Source organism: Amblyomma mixtum, chromosome 6, assembly GCF_055824585.1.
Source record: "Amblyomma mixtum isolate Tamu chromosome 6, ASM5582458v1, whole genome shotgun sequence".
In the NCBI taxonomy this organism is placed as follows: Eukaryota; Metazoa; Arthropoda; class Arachnida; order Ixodida; family Ixodidae; genus Amblyomma; species Amblyomma mixtum.
Window position 1 is genome coordinate 29,560,471 of NC_143017.1, and position 11,457 is coordinate 29,571,927.

The 11,457-nt window shown below is 49.0% G+C and overlaps 2 non-coding genes across 2 annotated transcripts; both read left to right on the forward strand.

Annotated features, from left to right (window-relative positions):
• Nucleotides 1–7,828: 7,828 nt before the first annotated feature.
• Nucleotides 7,829–7,899, forward strand: TRNAG-CCC (transfer RNA glycine (anticodon CCC)). Its single transcript has one exon. It is a non-coding gene; the product is annotated as a tRNA-Gly (tRNA).
• A 118-nt stretch (nucleotides 7,900–8,017) lies between these two features.
• TRNAG-CCC (transfer RNA glycine (anticodon CCC)) lies at nucleotides 8,018–8,088 on the forward strand. The gene has a single exon. It is a non-coding gene; the product is annotated as a tRNA-Gly (tRNA).
• The last annotated feature ends 3,369 nt before the right edge of the window (nucleotides 8,089–11,457 follow it).

Sequence of the window (11,457 nt, forward strand, 5' to 3'; positions counted from 1 at the left end):
TGGGCCTGTACACAATGAATGTAGAGCTCTACTATTAAGCGAAAATAAGTTATAATATAGTAGGTACGCTATTCGCAGAATGGCGCTGAAGAGGAATAACATTACCAAATAAAGGGACTGAGGGGAAAAGACACGTCTAGACATCCATGCACAAATGTGGCAAGTGTTTATTTCCCAGGCAGAGTGCAGTGCCCAAGAAAACTGGCTTCACTGAAGGGCAATGTTGTGACTTACATTTGCCGATGCCATATTTGACCGACTGTCACGCTTCGGGCATCCACTTAGCAGAAATAGCAGTTCCGAGTAGTGGACCCATCGTGGCACATAGATATCCTCTTGTCCGGCTCCTGATTTTTCGCTCGCTTTAACTTTGCGGTTTTCGCGCTGGAACTGCGAGGGCAGTTTTGAAAACCTCCCCTTGACTGCTGCGGCTGCAAAAAATAAGGCTAGAAATCTTGAAGAACAATAGACACAATGATGGCCAGCACGACACCACACCTAATTTTGTTTATTTACAGTACTGCTAACTACAGGTTCCAGCTGTAGCAATAGGAAAAAATAAGAAGGCTAAAAAAATCGTATCATGCCAAAAATACGACTCAGAAATGGTACGATAGAAGGCAAAGCCGAACAATTACAATTGTAACCAGCTTGATAAATGTGCAAGACCAGCGCAAAAAAACGCAACACACAGAACTAAAAAGGGGCTACACGCGTCTCATTTTTGCGTCCTGTGTCTACTTCAATGTATTCCGTATTTTGCGCTGCTGTTCGACGATACATTGCCACCCCGGCCGGCTTTTTACCCAATTGAAGAATAATTGGAGACGTAGCACCTTAATATACATCAGTAGAAATCACGCCACAATCTCGTGAGATTTATCAACTTTGTTCCGCCCTGTCAGAGTAAAAAAATGTATAATTATACACATCATTCTTGCAATGAAACTGGAACTCAGTTAAATTATTCTGATTGCTATCTTATAGGGGGGGGGATTACAGCGCTGCTTTCTTGTTCATCTCACGTTCAAAAGTAGCAGGACAGGTAACTCGCGCTCACCTGTGAAGTGCGGTCCCAATTTGGTAGCGATCTCTTGATACGCAGACTCTTTCAAATCACGCCGATGGTATTTTTGGTCTGTGATATCCCATAAATATCGCCTCTCTTCAACCATCCCGATCAGGTCACTTTCCTGGCGGCTGGAGAACGACGGCAGCATGTTTACGGGAGCAACTGGCACACTCGTTTGCTGTCGCGGCTCCTGCTCGAGTGGTTCTATCTCGCGCACAACCCCGTCAACCCCGTAGGTAGGCTCTACACACGGCAGAAGACATTCCTTTTGGGTCCATACAAAGTCGCATTCGTCAGAAGTGTACGCTTGCTCACAAGAATGCGACGGGGATCGTAGGAAACGTGCTTCTCAACGGCGGTGGCATCCGCCAGCCGGTGGTGGCCACGGCAGCCTGCCCGTTTGCATGCGCCCACCTGCAAAACGCCGTACGCGGCAGATACCATTGCGACGAACAAAAAACACGACCTACTGAAAAAAATGCTCATGTTTGCACTTTGAAAACGACGTTTCCAAGAACGAAGGGTACAAACGCGGCGAACCACCGCAAAGTGCTTGCTTTGGTTGGTGGGGTGTCTCCAAGAAATTCGCCCGACCGGCGAACAGCGCCAGCTGGGTTCACGAACACTGGTTGTTTAATGTTCCGGTTCCCGAAAGCTGTCATACCGAGTCAACACAGCAGCAACCTGTCTCGTTTCTCTGCCGTTCGTGCGGTGTGACAGGAAGTTGTCGGACGAGCTGGTTGGGCGACTTGTTGACGGCTCGCTTGCGAACATGTTTGGTTCATGTTGTTGTGTTTACGCAGTGTGACACGGGCTTAAGGGCCATATACGGCGTGATTGCAAAGTCGCGCCCTGTTCCCGATGCCGGCGTTCTGGCCACAACGATACGGACTGCGTTAAAACTTACGCAACCATCACCGGTCAGCCGAAAAAGAACGATGTGACCCAGCTTGTTATGGATGACGAAGACGCTGAAGAGGCTTCCAGAGGGGCTGGGAATGTGCCCGTGCAGTCTCCAACGGGCGACAAGGCTGAAGCCACCGAGGACACTCAAGGCGCCGTCAGCAAAGGCGACCAACAAGATCAAGGCAACACCACCCCTTCGGGGGCGGGGACTGCGAAAGAAGACTCCGGCAAGGAGTTGGAAGTAGTGTCGACGGGGAGCTGGTGGGATGGTGAGCAAACCATGGACACCACAAGTGCAGTGCCAGGAAAAAGAGTGCACGAGGAAACAGTCGTCGCGGGCGACAATGCCGACGTGGAACCGCCTCCCAAGACGCCCGCTACTCGGCGGCCGAGTTTCAAGCCCAAGCCGAACATTCCGCCCGACCGCAGAGGGGGCGGCATGGAGCCCTCGTAGCAGCGTGGGCCAGTCTTGTTCCTGCCCACGAAACTGCAATTAGCGTTCATCATGGAGCTGTATCAAGGGCCAAAACAACGACGCGGACTACTATCTTGCTGCGGGGGCGGAAAAGTCGAGCGCCGCGGTTTTCAACGCCAGCGGCGTACCTCATATTGTCGAGGTAACCCCCGGGCGGTCCTTGTGTCCTAGCGTAAATATTGCAGCAAACTTTAAAAAACCCCTCCGTGTAGCGACATTGAATGTTCGGGGCTTGGCAAGTAGGCAAAGGCAGTGCCAGGTTAGTAGGCTACTTATCGAAAACGAGCTGGACATCGTTGCTGTCCAAGAAACGAAGGTCAGCAGCGAGGACCAAACGGACAGCATGGTGCAGCCCTTTAGAACTCATTTCAATGTTTGTATAGCTCATGCGGTTGGAACATCGGCGGGATGCGCGCTCTTTGTATGTAACAGTGTTGGGATTTTGGAGGAATAAGTCATTGTTTGCGAAAGTGACCGTTTTGTTATCCTGGATTTTTCATTCTGTGATTTATTGTGGCGTGTTGTGTGTCTTTATGGGCCTAACAAAGAAACCGACCGCAGAATTTTTTTTGAAAACCTCGAGCAGTATTTGAAAACAGAGCGACATGTTATATTTATGGGAGACTTTAATTGTGTTTGCAGGCCAGAGGACCGAGCTAAAGTCCGTACTCTAAAGGATCAAAGTGTGCAGGTTCTGGATGAGCTCGTAGAGGAGTAGGACTTAATAGATGTTGGCTGCATGTTATCACCGGCAGTCAGGCACAGTTTACTCATTTCCAGGGTGAAAGCCATGCCAGGCTCGATCGCATATACATATCGGTGCATCTGGCGCCGGTCTGCGAAAACTACGAAGTCATTCCAGTATCCTTCTCTGAACACTGCATGGTGTCCTTCACCTTAGGATCAAAATTAAAGGAGGTGAGATTTAATTGGGATTTATGGAAATTTAATGCGAAACTTCTGGACGACAACAGCTTCGTTTGCGAGGTAAATAATTTACTGAAGTCATTGCATGTGTCTGGAGCCGAAAGCTGGTTGGAAAGGTGGGAAGGTTTCAAAAATGACGTAAAAATGAAAGCTATTGAGAGAGCGGCTCTCAGTGGTGAGGAGCCGCCAGCAAAATCCGCCCAATCCCGACGGTCACCTTTCAGAACGAAACCTAACGTTTCGGCGGACAAGCGTGCCGGCGATAAGGCAGCCCCGCGGCAAGGTCAGGGGCCTGCACCGGATGGCTCCGGTGGCAACGACGGCGTCTAGCCATGTGCTAGACGTGTGGGGTAAGCACCATGCTCTTGGCCTCTTCACTCTTTGCGACAATGGCTTCTGTAACCCCGTTGAAAGTGGCCACACTCAATGTTAGGGGCTTGGCAGGAAAGAAAAAACAAAGCCAAGTTTACCGGCTCTTAACGGAGCACGATATTGACATACTGGCCGTGCAGGAGACAAAAGTAGAAGGGGAGGAAGAGACCGGGAGCATGATGTGACGTTTCACGTCTAGATTCAACGCTGTAGTGAGTCATGCGATAGGTACATCTGCTGGCAGCGTCCTTTTTGTAATGAAGTTGCCGGGTCTTGTAGTGCAAGCTCATTTCTCGTGTCCTTCAGGTCATTGTGTCGCTATCGATTTTACATTGAACAACATTGAGTGGCGAATTGTCTGTGTGTACGCACCAAATGTTACGGACGAAAGGGCTGCGTCTTCTCAAAGTGTTGAACAGCGTCTTAGTTCCGAGAAACAGCTTATCATCATGGGCGACTTCAACTGTGTCCTAAGTGGCTGCGATAAGGCCAGTGCAAGGGTGTTCAGGGACGCAAGTACGAAGATACTGCCGCAAATCATAGATAAATGGAACCTTGAGGATGTGGCAGAGTGTTTGCAAGGCACGTGCGGTGTGAAGTACACACACTTTCAGAGGACAAGCCATGCTCAGCTTGCCGGCATTTATGTATCGCTGGATGTGATTCCAAAATGCAACAGTTACCATGTAGTGCCGGTGGCTTTTTCGGAGCACTGTTTAGTAGTATGTGGGATAGGATTGAAAAAACAGAGCAGTGCTTTTAGTTGGGATCTGTGGAAAATAAATAACAAGCTAATTAAGGACGATGAATTTAGCTGTGCAGTAATTGAAGAAATCAGCAAAATAGAGCCTAGTAGTGAGCTGAAGATATGGCAACAGTGGGAACTTTGCAAAGAACAGGTTAAAATTAAAGCAGTTGAATGGTCTAGTGCCATTGCGTACGAAGAGAGCCTAAACGAACGCAGTCTAAGATGTATGCTTGCAAAACTGCTAGAAAAGGAAAGTGAAGCACCTGGTAAATGGATCGATGACATCAGGAAAATAAAACAAAAAATTCAACTAATAGAAGAGGACCGTTATCGTGGAGCGTTGGTGCGGGCCAGAGCGGAAGATATAGCAGCAGGGGAGACGCCGTCGAAACGAGCTTTGGGAATTGAACAGGCCCATGCTCGGCGAAACCACATCGATAGCATAGAATGGGGTGGCATTTTATCAGACGAAAACGAACACATACAGCGTGCGTTTTTTTTAATACTATCAGGCGCTCTTCGCATTACAGGATGCAGACATGAATACGTTTAAGGACAGGTTCCTTGAGGCATTGCCGCCACTAAGCGACAAGCAGAAAGACGTTTTAGAGCTCGCAAATAACCGAATCAGAGTTGATCAAATATTTAGGGGAATCCCCCAAGGTGGAGTAGATTTGTAATAAGAGTTATAGATCAATTCGCTCTCGCCCTACCATAAGCTTGCCGTCCCGGTTAGCTCAATTGGTAGAGCGACTGCTCCGGTGTAGCGGTGGTCCCGGGTTCGAACCCCGGACCAGGACGAATTTTTCTTTAACTACGAAGTTTCTGTGAAAGCTGTATAGCTTTCCTTTGTGGCCGTATGGCTGCGCTCGGGTGGACGTCAATGAGTAATTACTCCCTTATTATAACCGAATCAGAGGTAGAAATGGCAATACACAATTTAAATTCTGGGAAATCACCAGGACCAGACGGGTTAAGCGCGGCGTTTTACTAATCATTTAAGAGCAGAATCGCGCCGGTGTTGAAGACGGCCTTTAATGAAGCTTACGAAGTACGTCAATTGTCTCCTTCCTATGGTAAATTACAGACTGTCTTAATTCCGAAAACGGATGAAGCTGACAAGTTACTACACGTAACAGGGAACAGGCCTATCGCTCTCACGAATGTTGATTATAAAATTTATATGAAAATGTTGGCGCAAAGGTTACAGTGTGTAATCCAGGAAATTGTTGGCCCCCATCAAACGTGTGGGATAAAAGGCCGGTCTATTCTGTCTAACATACACAAGCCAAGATGTGTGCTCGAGTGCTGTAATTTTACAAATAGTCTCGTTGCCATCTTGCAGCTTGATCTCGAAAAGGCGTTCGACTGTGTCGCGCATAAAATTTTGCGGTGCATACTTGATTACGGTTTGGTTGGTTGGTTTATTGGGTTTAACGTCCCAAAGCGACTAAGGCTATGAGAGACGCCGTAGTGGAGGGCTCCGCAAATTTCGACCACCTGGTGTTCTTTAGCGTGCACTGACATCGCATAGTACACGGGCCTCCAATTTCTCCTCCAAAGAAATTCAACCGCCGCGGCCGGGACCGAACCCGCGTCTTTCGGGACAGCAGCCGAGCACCATAGCCACTGAGCCACCGCGGCCGCTTCATACTTGATTACGTGAATGTTGGTTACGTCATCAGGGAGGGAGTCGCCTTGGCGTATCGGAACTGTACGACGATATTGATTGTTAACCAGTGTCTGGGGGCCCCCATTCGTGTGCAGCGTTCGGTACGTCAAGGCTGCCCCCTCAGCCCTCTTCTGTTTGCCATTTACATCGAGACTTTGCGTTTAAACATAATCGAAAACGAGAGATTAACTGGTTTTAGGCTGCAAGCTGCGGAAGCAAAGCTGCTGACATATGCGGATGATTTAGCGGTTTTTTCCGCTAATAGAGAAGGTGTAACAGAGGCCGTTGAATGTGTCGCTGAATTCTGGAAAACCTCGGTCAGCAGAGTGAACTGGTCCAAGTCAGTGGGGCTCTGGCATGGAGCATGGCAAACGACGATGGACCACTTTGAACACGTACCCTGGGTGAAGACCCCAACGAAGTACCTTGGAGTACCGCTAGAAAGCTATCGCGATAGCGAAACATATTGGAGAGTGCAGACCAAGGATGTGCGGGAGAAGGCTTCGGAAAGATGGAGAGGAACAGGCTTATCAATTTTCGCTAGAGCAACCGTGTGCAACCTTTTCTTTATCAGTAAGGTGTGGTATGCGATGCAAGTGTTGCATTGTGGAAGAATGAGCATACAGAAGCTACATCGAATTTTTGCTCTTTTTGTGTGGGCTGCACAATGGGAAAGGTGCAGCCGGACGAATTTATTTAGAAAAGTGAAGGATGGTGGAGTGGGTCTGGGACACCTTTTCTTGCGGCAGATTGTTAACAGATTTATGTTTCTGCGTGATGTCAGTGATCCGTTTTTGCGCACCGTGTGCCAAGGAAGGCTGGGGCGCGCGCTACCTGACTTTGTTGTTGCAACCGAAACTCTATCGGGCGGAATTTTTGGGTACTTCAGAGAAGTTCTCGCAAGTGTCCGATTTCTCTCAACAAGGTTTTCCAACGAATATTTATCTACAGTGAACAAGAAAAAATTGTATAAGGATTTATGCGAAGTTGTTTTGCCGGAACCCATGTATAGGGCCTTGTACAGTGGAGGCCCTGGAAGGAATGTGTTAAAGAGGGTAAAGAGAATGCACGTTGAGCCTAGGGTTAAAACTTTTTTCTTCAAGTTGCACACCGGAACGTTATCAGTGAAAATGTTTTTACAGGATAAGAGCTTATTACTTCCGTGGGGTCATCACTGCCTTATCCGCAAGCAACCAGAAACGATAGATCACGTTTTCCTGCATTGTTGGAAAGGGGTTTACTTTTGGGACGTGCTTCAAAGGACGATAAAGAAACAATTTCCACTTCACCCCCATGGAATACGGTATCTGTCCATTGTAAACGAGGATGGAGTACCATTTGATTTAATAATGTTAATGGGCCTCCACAGTATTTGGCGCTCGCGAATGGCAGGGTATTACTGTGATCCCGACGCGACGCCAGCACGAATTTATCTTCGTAAAAATATGCATCGGTTTGTTGAGAGGGTCAAAGCTGTTGGCGAGGCTCCCGAGTGGCTGTCAAGGGTGGAGCCTTTGATGGCCCTAAAGGAATTTTAATGTGACGAAGCCAGCCATTGGCAGGCTGACTATATCAACACCAAGTGTTCATTGTGTCCCCCAAATTTGTTGTGGTCATTCTTGTGTAATGTCAAAGCCAGGCAATAAAGAAAAAAAAATGCCGCTGGTGTAGTGGTATCATGCAAGATTCCCATTTTTGCGACCCGGGTTCGATTCCCGGGCGGCGCATATTTTTTTTCACCGTCTAGGAATATACTTGTGTCACCGGTGTCTTTTGGCCATCGTACTGCAGTCGGCGCACTGTGAGTATGCTTGAGGACAACGGCTGGTATGTCACACAACGTGGGCGCCACTGGTGTAGTGGTATCATGCAAGATTCCCATTCTTGCGACCCGGGTTCGATTCCCGGGCGGCGCATGTTTTTTTTTCACCCTCTAGGAATATACTTGTGTCACCGGTGTCTTTGGCCATACTCATGGCCAAATACATGCAGGAGACATGCAGGAGACGCACTGCGAGTATGCTTGAGGACAACGGCTGGTATGGGATTCCATTTCCGGCCACCGAGCGTGACGGACGTGCTATCATGAGCTCCACTGGAGCGGTGTCAGCGGCCGCTGCTGGTCGCGGAAATGGGTTTGTTGCTGCTTCGGATGAAGATTACCAGGTCATCTTGCCAACGCTACCAACAGGAAAAATTGTTTTGGTTTGGTTTGGTTTGGTTTATGGGGTTTAACGTCCCAAAGCGACTAAGGCTATGAGAGACGCCGTAGTGGAGGGCTCCGGAAATTTCGACCACCTGGGGATCTTTAACGTGCACTGACATCGCACAGTACACGGGCCTCTAGAATTTCTCCTCCAAAGAAATTCAACCGCCGCGGCCGGGATCGAACCCGCGTATTTTGGGACAGCAGCCGAGCACCATAACGACTGAGCCACCGCGGCGGCGAAAAATTGTTTTGAGTACCATCTTTATGCACGCTGATCCGAAGAACAGGCCTTACCATGTCGAAGATTTCCGGGATGCGTTGGTTCGTCTAGGTTTGCTCCACGAAGTGCTGGCTTTGGGGGCGTACCAGATGAATCATGTGTGGGCTGTCACAATGAAGAGCGCCGACGCGACAAAGAAGCTTTTGACTGGCAGAGATGTTAAAGTGAAAAACAGCCCGTGCATCCTCGTGGATCTGAACAACCAAGACCTGCGGATAAAGATTCACTGGGTGCTGTACCGCGTCGCTGACGAGGATGTGCACGAGGCCCTGTCCCTGTACGGAAAGGTGACGAACGTGACGAAGTTAAGGTGGCGGGCTCAAGGCGTGGTGGGCAAAGGAACCACAACGCGTACCGTCACCTTGAAACTGAAAGCCGGAGTCAATACTGACGACATTCCACACCAGCTGAGAACTTCAGGTGAGCCCGCACTTACTGTTGTGCCGGGAAGGCCGCCGCTCTACTTGCGGTGCAAGTTGACCGGGCACATTCGACGGGATTGCGAGGTTCCGCGCTGTAGCCTATGCCGCCGCTTTGGACATAACGAAGGGCAGTGTGTGAAAACGTACGCAAGTGCTGCGGAGTCTGGGAAAGGTGATGGTTTTGCAGAACATTTAATGGACGAAGTAGAGGCCGAAGAGGCGTCAGGGGCCCAACGGGGTCTCACAGAAGCGGATGCGGCGGCCAGCATGTCTCTTTCTTCAGAGCACGTTCCTGAAGACCGTGAGAACAGCGTTCAGGGCCCACCCACCGTGCAGCATGAGCATGCTCCGGCACCGGAAACTAGCGCACGAGAGAATTCTTTGGGCGATGGTTTGGAGGCCGTTGCCAAGGGCGACACAGCCCCCATGGACGCGAGTGAGGATGTGTGCAGCGGCTGTGCGGCGAAGCGTACTCGTGAGGAGGACGACAACTTCACAGACAGTTCAGAGAACACCGAGAATGAGGAACCGCCCGCCAAGACGGTCCTAACTCGGCGCCCAAGCTTCAAGCCAAAGCCAACCATCCCACCGGAACGGAGACCTGCGGGAACAACGCGCCCGTCATCACGGGGGAAAGTGTTTTCGTTACCAGCGTGGAACTAAGAGGTGTCTGTGGCTTCGGTGACGGGCCCGAGACACCTAAGCAGTTGCCGAGGCGCCAACCACTAGACCCTTGGAGCGGTGTTGCGGCACATGGGACGTCTCTATTTGCCGACGAGCTCAAGGTAAGACCATGCGGCTCGTTTCACTCGTTGCGAAAATGGCAGCAAATTCCATCACAGCACTGCGTGTAGCCACTTTGAACGTGCGAGGGCTGTCTGCGAGGCGTAAGCAGTATCAAGTGAGACGTGCTTTTTTACAAAACAACCTAGATTTAATTGCAGTGCAGGAGACGAAGGTTGAAAGTGAAGAGCAGACGAACCGCATGGTCGAGCCTTTTAGAGAAAGATACGTCGTGTGTGTGTGCCATGCTGTTGGGTCTTCGGGAGGCTGTGCGTTATTTGTTCGCAAATCCTTGGATGTCCAATTTGAAGCATTGATTGTGTGTGAAAATGGTAGATTTATTGTCTGCGATTTTTCTTTGTCAAACGTTCAGTGGCGAAGTATCTGCGTTTATGCGCGAAATAGGGAGGAAGAACGTAGGTTGTTCTTTGCAAACGTAGGGCCTTATCTGAAATGTGACAGATACGTTATTTTACTTGGAGACTTCAACAGCGTATGCAGAGCCGAAGACAGAGTTGGTAGTCAAGCTGTTCGACACAAGAGTGCGCATTTATTGAGCGAACTGATGCTTGAAAATGACTTGGAGGACATTGGATACGCTTTATCGAGTGGTGATAGACCAGAGTTCACGCACTTCCAGCGAACAAGCCATGCGAGACTCGATAGACTGTATGTTTCCACTGATCTTTTGCCAGTGTGCACGCGCTATGAAATGAAACATGTATCTTTCAGCGATCACAGTATAGTAATTGCCGCAATTGGATTACAGCAAACGAAGTCGCTGTTCAACTGGGAGTTATGGAAATTGAATGCTAAACTGCTACAAGACGAAGTTTTTCTAAACCAAGTAAAGCAAAGTATTCAGATTCTACTAGAAGCTCGGCCAGAAAGATCAATCCAGATGTGGGAACAGTTTAAAGAACAAATTAAGATAAAAGCTATTGAAAGAAGTAGCCTCCTGAGGCACAATCAAAGGAAAACAAAAAGATTTGCAGTGCGACCTAAAGTTTGCCCTGAGTTTGGAAAGTGCACATCCGGGCAGGTATACGGATGAAATCAAAGAACTCAAAAATAAATGGGAAGTTATCGCCCAAGAAAAGTACATGGGAGCCGTTGTGCGGGCACGTGACGACAGACTGCTTTTAGGAGAGGCACCAACGAAGCGATCCCTATCAGACGAAAAGAGATACGCAGCAAAGAATGAAATCAAACAGATAAGGCACGGGGATTATGTGACCACCGACCCCGATTTAATCCGGCAAGCTTTTGTAGATTACTATCGTGATTTACGCGGTCGGAAGAGAAGTGTAGACGACGGATTTGAACACGAATTTCTAAGCCTCATGCCGAAGTTAGATCAGGATGTGATGTCTGTGCTAGAAGAGCCAATCACGGTAGAAGAGATAAGGAAAGCAATTGGTGAACTCTGCCCTGGCAAAACGCCTGGACCAGACGGCATAGGCGCGGTGTTTTATAAGTCTTTCAAGGATGAACTTGCAGCTGCACTGCACAGAGTACTGAAGCAGGATTATGTCGAAAAGCGACTGCCCCTGTCTTTTCGGAGAACGCACGTTGTGCTTATTCCTAAAAC